Source organism: Heloderma suspectum, chromosome 1, assembly GCF_057233095.1.
Source record: "Heloderma suspectum isolate Gila_16-S chromosome 1, 16-S_ref, whole genome shotgun sequence".
Lineage (NCBI taxonomy): Eukaryota > Metazoa > Chordata > Lepidosauria > Squamata > Helodermatidae > Heloderma > Heloderma suspectum.
In genome coordinates, this window is record NC_139458.1 from 263,899,267 (window position 1) to 263,912,184 (window position 12,918).

A 12,918-nucleotide genomic window follows, 5' to 3' on the forward strand; every position below is an offset into this window, starting at 1 on the left:
TGACCCCCGGAGCCCAAAAGGGAGGTATCCGAGGAGATAAGGTGGCTAAATTTACTAAAACAAGCGACAACTGTGCCCAACCCTATTGCACTCCGAACCCTAAAATCTGACATGGGAGACAGTAATTCCCAGCATTGTGGGCCGGAAGGCTAAATGACCATCTTGCGACTTATGGTCCCAGATATTCTGTTGTTCCTTAAGGAGGTGCGAAATTGTGGCCAATGATCTATAGGTACGGGCCATGATTCCTGTTGCCAAAGCTTTTCCTATTGCGCGGCACGCCATACCTGCTCTGTCGCAGGTGGCTCGTGTACTGAGAGCCATGGAATGCAGGATGGCACGCTTGGCTTCTGTATCCCAGTCTCCCATAGTACTGTAGTATGGTATCTGGGAATGTACGCACCAGCGGGGCTAAGGCCTAGAAGTCGTTGACCTAATTTCGTGACAAAGTATCGACAATTGGGTTTGCCTAACCCAGCAAATAGCAGACCCAGAACCAGATGTTGTAACACCGACGCTGGAGCGCGAACACACTGACGACTGACATGACCCTCTGGTTTCAGGAGGATGGGGAATGAATAATGCCATCATGTTGTCATACCAAAGGGGGTGGGGTACTGATTTGGCTATGAGGTCAAATCAGAATGTGCTTGGCGGCAGCAACCCCCACTCTACAGGGCAATACCCACAGAGCGATCGGACCTGCCCCATGAGTCTGAACCCCCCCCCGGAGTAGCGGCGGAATCTGCAGGCCGGCTTTGAGGGGCAGCTCACGCCTCTGGAAGGAAGCATTGAAGCCCTATTAAGTTGAATCCCTGCCCATGGATATGTGCGCACAGCAGAAGTGACCCTGGGTCAATGATGCGGCAGCCACAGTCCCTGCACTGCCCAAACTGAGCCGGCGCGAGACGGTACGGCCAGGGGCCACTACTCTAACTGTGAAAAGAAGATGCCCAACCGTATCTTTCATGGTCCACAACGGGAAACCCTAGGAAGATGTATAATTGCTTGGAGCTGTACCCAAAAGACCTGAATGTTGTCTTCAGGGAGGCGAGAATAATGTGTCAGGGTATCAGATTGGTTTCACTGAATGTTGATGTGGGAGATGGGCCCTCAGTCTTTTGTGAGCTAAGGGACCCCGAGGTACAAGGGGAAGCAATGTTTGCATTAGGTCAGAACATTGACCACCATCTTTGGACTCCATGTAGCATATGCCAACAGGAACCCGTGGCCGGGATCCCAAACCAAGACAACTGCCACATTGACGAGGTGTATCGCACTGAACACAGATGATCAGGGATCTTGTGCTTAACAAACAGGCCCTCAGGGAAGATAGGTTACAAATCAGGATAAACCCCTTAGAGGATTTCCTGGGCACCATTTGGAGAAGGGAAATCCCTAGCGTAGCTATCGGGGTGTGGAAAAATGGGGGGGGGCTATAACCCTTCTGCCAGTATTGCCTTAAAACCTCTCACAAACATGTCGACGTCTGGTGAGGGGAAATGTTGCTTACTAAGTAAGGATGGCTTATGTTGACCTAGGAAAAAGGGGGAGGGGTCCTAGAACCTAGAATGAAATCGTTCCAAGTTAAAACGTGTTCCCCTAGTTGGGGTAGCATCTTAAAGCCGGAGTAGTGGGGCCAACCTGAACCAGGCCTGGGCCCACCGGAGGGAGCTGTAGCCCGCCCCCCCAGCATTCTACTGCCTCGGCCTTTCCAAGGGGGACCCTACAGTCCCCAGGCATTGGACAAGAGGTGCACGAGTGCTGACTGCAACAAGGCAGCACTCATGACAGAAAGGCACAGGTTCTGTGGAATATGTGCCCGGGGGCTGTATTCCCATTACAGACAGTGGTGCTGAAGCAGCGGACCTGCCAAAGGCCGAGGGCCAGTGCGGGAGACAATGTGGCCACTGTCAGATCCGTCGCCGAAACATGGCTGGGAAGGAGTCAAAGTGGAGCGAAAAAGTCCTGGTCCATCAGGTCCCTGCGCAGAGAAGGGTCAATGGCGGCCCTCCTGTGGAAGGCCTCGACATAAGCCAGCCGCACACCTCCTCAGGTGAATGCCATTACAAGAAGGAGTAGCGCCAGTGGCCTCTCAACTCACCAGATTAGCATAGGGATCTGATATGCCACTTACGTGGATGCCTGAGCAGGCGGGACTGAATCCATTGTGGCTGTGCTCTGATCCCCGACTGGAAAACGGATGTTGCTTGTGCACTCAGGGAAGAGGAGGCCAAAGAATGGAGGAGCTCCACCGAAGGCGGTGAGCCATCTGGAAGCCGAGAAAGAGGAGATGGAGGCTTCAACAGGGTCCAGACGAGCTGAAATAGAAATAAGTAGCGAGCGTTGGGTTGGCTGTCGCGATCACTTAAGCTGAACCACCGAGTGTTTCTTAGGCCAGTCGGGGGAGGGGGAAGGGATCCCTGGAGAATGCTCAGCAGTTTCCAGATGAGAAGAATTGATGTCACTACCGGGACTGCTTCATCATCAGACTCGGACTCCAGCTTAGGCCGCAATCAATTGGGGAGGGGAGGCAGAGCCCTACCCTTCCCATTCTTTCAACCTTGGCCATTCTTGGGGGGCATGCTGTAGAAAGTGAGATAAGGTTGGCACGATATTGGTAGGGGTGGACGAAAGTCCCTTACCTGTCGTCGAAGGACGTTCGCGTTGGGGGGGAGGCGCTTCGCTGCTCCCCCCGCGAAGTTCAGGCTGGGAGGGAGGCTTCCCGCCTTGCCCCGGCCAAAATTCAGGCCGGGGGGGAGGCTTCCCGCCTCGCCCGGCCGCGAACGCGAAAGTTAAAAAAAAAACAAACGCCCCCTGATAGGCTACGTGACGATTCACGTAGCCTATCATGGCTAGATCTGAAAAGTCAGCCGTGATAGGCTACATCAATCGTCACGTAGCCTATCACGGGTGACTTAAAAAAAAAAAAAAGCGCGTACGCTAATGGCGGCCCCCATAGGGAGCCACCATTCGCGTTCCTTATTTAGTCGCTGTAGTCTACGTAAATGTTTACGTAGACTACGGCGAAAATAAGGGCAACGCGAATTCGCTTCCCTTCTTTCCTCAGCTACTTGTAAAGCCTCATCAGACAGCCACTTGGCTTTCTTGCATTTCTTTTTCTTTGGGATGGATTTCGTTGCTGCCTCCTGAACAATGTTACGGACCTCCATCCATAGTTCCTCAGGCACTCTGTCTATCAGCTCTAATCCCTGAAATCTAAGGGGTGTTAGCACTGTGTTTTTATGTGCTTATCAGGGCTGGGCTTGTTATAAAGCCCTTCAGATTGCAGATTACATAGGAGCACCAATTTCCTTCCTCTGGTCTCTCTTTTTGCATGCTGTTTCAAAGAAAAAAGAGAAAAGGGCACCACGCAGATCAGGAGTGCCTCATTTCGATCTTTTATATTAGGTCTGGCAATGTTTTAATTCCTACAGTGTTGCTAATTCAGCAGAAACTGTGCTCAAGCCAAGGTGTCAGTCCAACGACATATGTAATAACAAGCATGTGTTGTGACTGCGAACAGTGCGCAGCACTAAGAACTGAGTCTGGGAGAGTTTCTACTTTCTATCCCAGACACACACCTTTAAATATTCCTGTCAGCTATCGCACATACTGTCTGTAGGTGGTAACCAGGACTCCAGTTGTGTTACACAGCTGGAGAGAGAGATGGCCACACAGTAGGACTGCCAAGGCCCTGGGCTGGAGCAGCTGCACTCTCCCCACACTATGGGGAATTTAAAGGTAAATGTCTGGGTTGTGAGGTGGCAAGCATAGAGATAAAACCAGGAGATCAACCATTTAGGGCAACAGATGGTGTGCTGGATCATCCCAGCAGGAGGGATGTAAGAGGATCAACTTCCAGAAGGTGATGCACAAACTGGGATTGACGTAAAGATGGAAGCAGACAGGATTTACAGGTTGCAAGCAATATGGGGGGCAGGGGAGCAGGCAGGTAACTCTGAAGAGCTATGCAGCAGGTGGTAAACTGTTGCAAGGGCATTCAAGGCAAAACATGGAAATAATGAGGAACACACACACAGCAAATATTGGTCCATGAATAAGTTCATGTATTTTCTCTGTATGTTGATATTTTCTTAGGCAATTTTGTAACACGAGTTGATCCTTTGTACCCCTTTTGGCTTGCTTTTGATATATATTTGCTGCGTAAAAAGGAAACATGTTATGGGAAATACCTCTCGAGACAAAAGGTTGAGGGAAGGCAGGGGATTCCTTTTACCTTAACAAGTGTAGTTCTAATCCGATAAGTAATTGAAGCTCAGAAGACTAGGGAAGAAAACCAAGTTAAGCGTAGTCCATTGTGGGTCCATGTTATGTGGTAACCTACTGGATGAATTATTGACACATATGGCATGAATTGGTCTTTTGATCTTTCATTCTCCTCTGAAAGAGTAATTATCCAGACAGAAGTTGGGTAAAATATTGTATTTATAAGACATACTCTTTTTTATATTATCAGCACCCTCTTTTCTAGTTGACCATCACCACTACTCATTATTGAACATTCCTGGTCATTCTCGATCCTATTTTTAGTTTTAATATATGATTTATTTGTATTCAGTTGTCCTTTATTGTTAAATAATTAATGAAAATGCATACTAGACTAGAACATTTTGATCTAAATTGATACGCCTCAAACTGAACTATCATTTTCTGAAAAAGGAAATGCGCAGTATCCCCCTACATGGAAACTAATCTGTGGATCTCAGAACCAATTCATAATGTCGGAATTGGCTCTAAGAGATACATAAACAGTTAACAACAACAACAACAACAACAACTTCTTCCCAGTGCCATCCAGGGGTGTACGAAACCCTGCTTACCTGGCTCCGCCGGGTTCCGCAGGTGGGGGGAGGCGATCCGTTCCTCCCCCTGGAATCCTCAACAGGGGGGAGGCAATCCGTTCCTCCCCCCTGGAATCCTGCCCAGCCAGCTCCACTCCACGGCCAGGCCACAGAGCTGCCGGCCGGGCCAACCCGCAGCGGGGCCTCCAGCCGCTGCTGGGCTGGTGTGGACGCAAATGGCGTCCTGAGTAGGGGACGCCATTTGCGTCCCTATGGTAGCCCGTGATGTTGTTGTTGTTTTTTCAGTCAGTCACTTCCGACTCTTCATGACTTCATGGACCAGCCCACGCCAGAGCTTCCTGTCAGCCGTCGCCACCCCCAGCTCTCCCAAGGTCGAGTCTGTCACCTCCAGAATATCATCCATCTATCTTGCCCTTGGTCGGCCCCTCTTCCTTTTGCCTTCCACTTTCCCTAGCATCAGCGTCTTCTCCAGGGTATCCTGTCTTCTCATTATGTGGCCAAAGTACTTCAGTTTTGCCTTTAATATCATTCCCTCAAGTGAGCAGTCTGGCTTTATTTCCTGGAGTATGGACTGGTTTGATCTTCTTGCAGTCCAAGGCACTCTCAGAATTTTCCTCCAGAACCACAGTTCAAAAGCATCTATCTTCCTTCACTCATCCTTCCTTATGGTCCAGCTCTCGCAGCCATAGGTTATTATGGGGAATACCATTGCTTTAACTATGCGGACCTTTGTTGTCAGTGTGATGTCAATGCTCTTAACTATTTTATCAAGATTTGTCATTGCTCTCCTCCCAAGAAGTAAACGTCTTCTGATTTCCTGGCTGCAGTCAGTGTCTGCAGTAATCTTTGCGCCTAGAAAGACAAAGTCTGTCACTGCCTCCATGTTTTCTCCCTCTATTTGCCAGTGATCAATCAAGTTGGTTGCCATAATCTTGGTTTTTTTGAGGTTTAACTGCAACCCAGCTTTTGCATTTTCTTCTTTCACCTTCGTCATGAGGTTCCTCAGCTCCTCCTCGCTTTCAGCCATCAAAGTGGTATCATCTGCATATCTGAGATTGTTAAAGTTTCTTCCAGCGATTTTAACTCCAGCCTTGGCTTCATCAAGCCCAGCACATCGCATGATGTGTTCTGCATACAGGTTGAATAGGTAGGGTGAGAGTATACAGCCCTGCCGTACTCCTTTCCCAATCTTGAACCAGTCCGTTGTTCCATGGTCTGTTCTTACCGTCGCTACTTGGTCATTATACAGATTCCTCAGGAGGCAGACAAGATGACTTGGTATCCCCATACCACCAAGAACTTGCTACAGTTATGGTCCACACAGTCAAAGGCTTTAGAATAGTCCATAAAACAGAAGTAGATGTTTTTCTGAAACTCCCTGGCTTTCTCCATTATCCAGCGGATATTGGTAATTTGGTCTCTAGTTCCTCTGCCTTTTCTAAACCCAGCTTGTACATCTGGCAATTCTTGTTCCATGAATTGCTGGAGTCTACCTTGCAAGATCTTGAGCATTACCTTACTGGCATGTGAAATAAGTGCCACTGTTCGATAGTTTGAACATCCTTTGGTGCTTCCCTTTTTTGGTATGGGGATATAAGTTGATCTTTTCCAATCTGTTGGCCATTCTTGTGTTTTCCAAATTTGCTGGCATATGGCATGCATCACCTTGACAGCATCATCTTGCAAGATTTTAAACAGTTCAGCTGGGATACCGTCATCTCCTGCTGCCTTGTTATTAGCAATGCTTCTTAAGGACCATTCAATTTCACTCTTCAGGATGTCTGGCTCTAGCTCACTGACCACACCGTCAAATCTATCCCTGATATTATTATCCTTCCTATACAGAATTCCATATATTCTTGCCACCTTTTCTTGATCTCTTCTGCTTAGGTCCTTGCCATCTTTGTTTTTGATCATACCCATTTATTTCGCCTGGAATTTACCTCCGATGTTTCCAATTTTCTGGAAGAGGTCTCTTGTCCTTCCTATTCTGTTATCTGCTTCCACTTCCGCGCATTGCTTGTTTAAAAATAATTCCTTATCTCTTCTGGCTAACCTCTGGAATTTTGCATTTAATTGGACATATCTCCCCCTTTCACTGTTGCCTTTTGCTTTCCTTCTTTCTTGGGCTGCTTCCAGTGTCTCAGCAGACAGCCATCTTGCCTTCTTGGTTTTCTTTTTCTTTGGGACGTTTTTTGTTGCCACCTCCTGAACAATGTTGCGAACTTCTGTCCATAGTTCTTCCGGAACCCCATCTTCTACATCTAGTCCCTTAAATCTATTCTTCACCTCCACTGCATATTCTTTAGGAATATTAGTGAGCTCATATCGAACTGATCTGTGGGTCTTCCCTATTCTCTTTAGTCTGATTCTAAATTGTGCAATAAGAAGTTTGTGATCTGAACTACAATCAGCTTCAGGTCTTGTTTTTACCAACTGCATAGATGTCCACCACCTTTGGCTACAAAGGATGTAGTCAATCTGATTTCGGTGTCGACCATCTGATGAAGTCCATGTATAAAGTCGTCTCTTAGGTAACAACCTAAGAGATGACTTAGGTCTTAGAAGAGAGTGTTTGTTATGCACAGTGAGTTGTCTTGGCAAAATTCTATCAGCCTATGTTCTGCTTCATTTTGTCCTCCCAGGTCATGCTTGCCTGTAATTCCAGGTGTTGTTTGACTAACCACCTTAGCATTCCAGTCTCCTGTAATGAAAATAACATCTTTGTTTGGCGTATTATCCAGTAGGTGCTGCAGATCCTCATAGAACTGATCTACTTCTGCTTCTTCAGCATCTGTGGTTGGGGCGTATATTTGGATCACTGTGATGTTAAATGGCTTACCCTGAATTCAAATTGAGATCATTCTGTCATTTTTTGGATTGTATCCAAGCACTGCTTTAGCCACTTTATTATTAATGATGAAGGCTACTCCATTTCTTCTGTGGTCCCCTTGTCCACAGTAGTAGATCTGGTGGTCATTTGAGTTGAAGTGGCCCATTCCAGTCCATTTCAGTTCACTGACACCCAAAATGTCTATATTTAATCTTGACATCTCCCCAGTAACCACATCCAATTTGCCCTGGCTCATAGATCTTACATTCCAGGTTCCTATGGTGTGTTGATCTTTAGAGCATCGGATTTGTCGTTCACTACTAGCATGATTGGCTGCTAGCCATCCTTTTGGCTTTGAGCTAGCTGTGTCATCACATCTGGGGCTAGTTGAACTTATCCTCTGTTCCTCCCCAGTAGCATTTTGACCATCTTCCGACCTGGGAGTCCCATCTTCCGATGGTATACCAACGTATCTCTGGTTGTACTGATCCATTTAGTTTTCATGGCAAGAATACTGGGGTGGGTTGCCGTTTCCTTCCCCAGGGATCATATTTAGTCTGACCTCTGCCATGACCTTCCCGTCTTGGGTGTCCCTTCACAGTTTAGCTCATGACATCATCGAGGTGCTCAAGCTCCAGCACCACGACAAGGTAACGATCTCCTTTGCTGAAGAGCCTGTGATAGGCTACGTAAATATTTACGTAGCCTATCACGGCTAAAGCAGGGATGCAAATGGCGTCCCCTACGCCATTTGCATTCCCATTTTATCCGTGATAGGCTACGTAAATATTTACATAGCCTATCACAGCTACAACAGGAATGCAAGTGGCGTCCCCTACGCCATTTGCGTTCCCGCTTTAGCTGTCATAGGCTACGTAAATATTAATGTAGCCTATCACAGATAAAACGGGAACACAAATGGCATAGGGGATGCCATTTGCGTCCCTGCTTTAGCCGTGATAGGCTACGTAAATATATACGAAGCCTATCACGGGCTACCATAGGGACACAAATGACGTCCCCTACTCAGGACGCCATTTGTGTCCGCAGCAGCCCGGCAGCAGCCAGAGCCGCCGCCACCACCACTGGAGCTGCAGCTGGAGCCACAGCCAGGTAGGCTCCGTTTCGCAGGGCTTTTGAGGGGTGCGGGGCTCCATTCCACCATGAATTCCAGGGGGCTGAATTCACTGGAATTTGGCCCCCCTGGGATCCGTGGTGGAATTCTCTAACATCCCTACTGCCATCACCCTCATTGACTTGGAGCAGTTGGACAGTTACATAATATTAGACGCTATACTCCAAGATCTTATGAGGGTAAGTCTTGAGATGGTAATGGGTGTGGTAAATGTGGTCTTCACATACTTCAGAGTGTGGTAAATCTGCCCTGCTGTGTTTGTGGGTTCTCCTGCTCATTCTGTTGAGTAGTTCTTCCCCAAAGTACTGGCCTTACAGCACCTCTGATTAAGAAACATAATGTGTCTAGTGGGAAAAGTACAGAAATGTTGATAGCAGGGGTTGTGTTAAATATGTGAGTTGATACTTGAGCTGGCAGAATTACAGACTGTATCATTTCAGGTTTATGTATAGTCTGTTTGTGTCTCAGCCATGAAACCCTCCCTGAATGTAGTAAATTAATACATCTGAGGTCTATGTAAAACTGTTCTAGTTTACCTCATGAAGGAAGGTTCCCACAGGCAGCTGGGTGAAGACTATATGAAGCTGAACAGAATGCTAGACTAGAGAGAGGCCTTTGGTCTGATTCAGCAGGGCTCTTATTACATTTGTTTGTTTATTACTTATTGATGATACATTGTTCTTATGTTCTTAAGGTCCCCCCGCCCCATCCCAACACACACATAAGTGGTGTAGTGGTTACAGTGTTGGACTGGTACTGGGGAGATGTGTGTTGAAGTCCCCACTAGGCCATGAAGCTCATTGGATGACTTTGGGCCAGTCACTGACTCTCAGCCTAGACTACCTCACAGGGTTGTTGTGGGGATAAAATTGAGAGGAGGAGGATCATGTATGCCACCATGGGCTCCTTGGAGGAAAAGGCAGGATATAAATGTAAATAAATAAATAAATAAATAAATAAATAAATAAAATCATTCAGCATTCTAATCTACCACCCCAGGCCAGAATTGCATGGTATAGCAAGATAAGGCCACTATTAAAAGTATCACATCTCCTTCTCCTCTCTCCCCTATAGGACAGCTAGGAAGGCAAAACACATGACATGATATCATGTTGCGAGTTCATTCATCTTCCATTCCACTTCATTGGCTGCTGCTTGCAGTGGTGAAGAAACCTGCAACATATTATGTGTTTCACCTTATTCAACGTTAATGGTGGAGAGGGAAGGAGGAGTTGTAAAGGCTGCTGTTCTTGGCATTGGCCATACACCTATGACATATCATCATCATCATCATCATCATATCATCATCATTTATTACAGTTCTGAAACACCTTTCTTTTTTAAAAAAAGACTCAGGGCAACTTAGAACAAAATTAAAATATACAAATTTGAAACAGCTAAAGCCAATTATCCCCCCGCCCAACAACAACTAAAGCATCAGCAAGAAACAATTGAACTGGTGCATTAAAGACCCCATTATATGCCATTAAATGCCTGGGAATGTCACCACATCATTCTGCATAATACATAGAATGGTTGATGGGGGTTTTGCATATGTAATCTTCTCTCAAAAAACCAGACCCATCCAAGAGACCACTTGGGTGTAGAAGTGTTATTCCCAGTGTATGAAGTTCACACCTCCATAAATAATTCACAATGATATGTGGATGATTCCAGATGGCTTTGGGGCTATACCTAAAACAGTATAGAATTTCTCATTCCTGTTGAGATGAGATGATATCTTCCAATTCCTGATGAAGTAAACAAGACCTTACCCTCTCCTTACAATCTGAGGGAAACTGCTAATGCACCATTAAGCTTGAAGAGGTCCCTTATATGCTACAGTTACTGCATCAGTCCTTCAGAGTCACGTTCTCCTCCTATGCAGTTACTATGAGGTTAAACCCCAGTAGCTGAGAACAGGAAAACTGTCTGAAGTTGGGAAAGCAGACAATCTATTAGAGTTGTAAAAGTTTGTCCAATATTGCAGGGGGTGGGTTGAGATGGACAAATATTTATTTATTTAGCAAAGGCTAGGAGAGTTTTCACTGGCTTAGGTGATTTGTGCCTCTTAACTCGATCTTTATTTTCCAGGGTTTGGAGGATTGAGGTCAGGATTATGCTTGTCATGAGTGAGACTGAAGGGTGTTATTGCGTGTGTTCAACTGAAATTGGAATGCGTATGCCCTAAGCAAGATTGTACATTTCTTGATTGCTTTGGTAGTGGTACTGCTTAAAGTAAAAGGGAGAAGGGGGTGTGGGGAAGCATTAAAAGGAAACTTTTTCATGGTGGTGGAAAAAAAGTTTTTATTTTCAAGTGCTCCTCAGCCTGCTACGTATGCATGGGTTGATGCTATTATAAGCTATAGAAATGCATGTGCAGAAATGATGGCTTGGATACATTTTTGATGAAAGTGAATTGAATTGCAGATACTTTAGACATCATTCTTCAACTTCTGAGGGGGGAAAATAGTCAAGTGGTTAGCCCGTAATTATCATAAATTAGCACTGCAAACTGCCTCTTTGGATTAGCCAGATGTGGAGGAGGTGAGCCAAGAGAAAACTACAACAGCAACGTTGGAAAAAAAGCAATGAGAGCACCGCAGATAGCGCTCCTCATTGCAGCTGCTAATTGTGCATTAAGGAGGGGAGGTACCCACTACCCACTAGAGAAGGCACAGAGAGAAGCGGTTCTGAAAAATGGACAGTTCAGGCAGAAATATTCTGCCTATTTCCTGGCGTAACCTTCGACTATGAACAAATGAATGTCTCGATAAAAAAAAATCCATTGCATGACTCATCAGACTGCTACCAGCCACAGACCAACTTTATGAAAACAAAAATTAGATTTAAAAAGCAGCATTTTACTTATGTCGACAAGGGCGGCTTAGAGTGCTCCCGGTCCATTTGGACTGTGCTGCCATTGTATCATGATGCCATGGTGATATTATGCTGAGTAAGTTCTAGAGCACCCATACCAGGCAATCCCCTCCAGAACAATTTCGAATTGGCTCATTGTTTGTTTCCAGAAGACATTACTCAGGTGGCCATAGGTTCTTTTTCTTCCCATGAGGCATAATTGACATATGCAGTTCAGCACAGCAAGATGTGATGCTGGCCACTAAGGTAGGGATGTCAGAGAATTCCGCCATGGATCTCTCCCCAAGAGATCTGCCACAAATTCTCCCCGTAATCCGTGGTGGAACGAAGCCCCCCCACCCCGTGGAAGGCATGCCAAACGGGAGACCTACCTGCTGCCGTTCGCACTGCTTTGCGAATGGTGGCCGCGTCAGCGTCCGGCATTTGCTTCATCCTAGGGATGGGGGAGAATTTCTCCCCGAAACTTCGGGGGGCCGAGTGCCAACGTATTCGGCCCCCCAAAGTAGTTTCGGGGAGAAATTCTCCGCCCCCTCGCCCCCCACCCCCCCGGGATGGGACTTACCTTTCCCAAATGTCCCCCCCGGAGGCGGGTCCCGGCGGTGGTTTGGCAGGTCTTCGTCAGGGGCGGGGGCGGCAGCCGGTCTTTCGACCGGCTGCCGCCGCCGCCATTTCAATAAAAGTAAAAAAAAAAAACACGCCCCCGTGATAGGCTACGTGATGATTAACGTAGCCTATCACGGCTGACTTTGCAGATCTAGCCGTAATAGGCTACGTAAATCGTCACGTAGCCTATCACGGGGGCATTTTTTTAAAACGTTTTATTTCACGGCCGGGCGAGGCAAGGCACCTCCTCCCCGGCCTGAATTTCGGCTGGGCGAGACAGGAAGCCTCCCCCCCCAGCCTGAATTTCGGCTGGGCGAGGAGGGAAGCCTCCCCCCCTGGCCTGAACCTCGGGGGGAGCAGCAAAGCGCCTCCCCCCCACCGCGAAGCAAGCTGCGAGACCAGGTAAGTGGCTTTCGTGCACCCCTATCCCTGATAAATGCTGGATTACGTAGGCCTTGGTCTGATTTATCAAGGCAGTTTTTAATGGCATAGTAAGTATGCTTGGGATTACAATCCTAAATATTCTGCATTTTGGATCACACCCAAAGTCTGCTTGCTATCGAAAGTTACACCACAATCTTAGTCTAGCTTTAATTTTGCACTGTGTATCTTAGATATTGCTGAGAAAAAATGCTTATAGA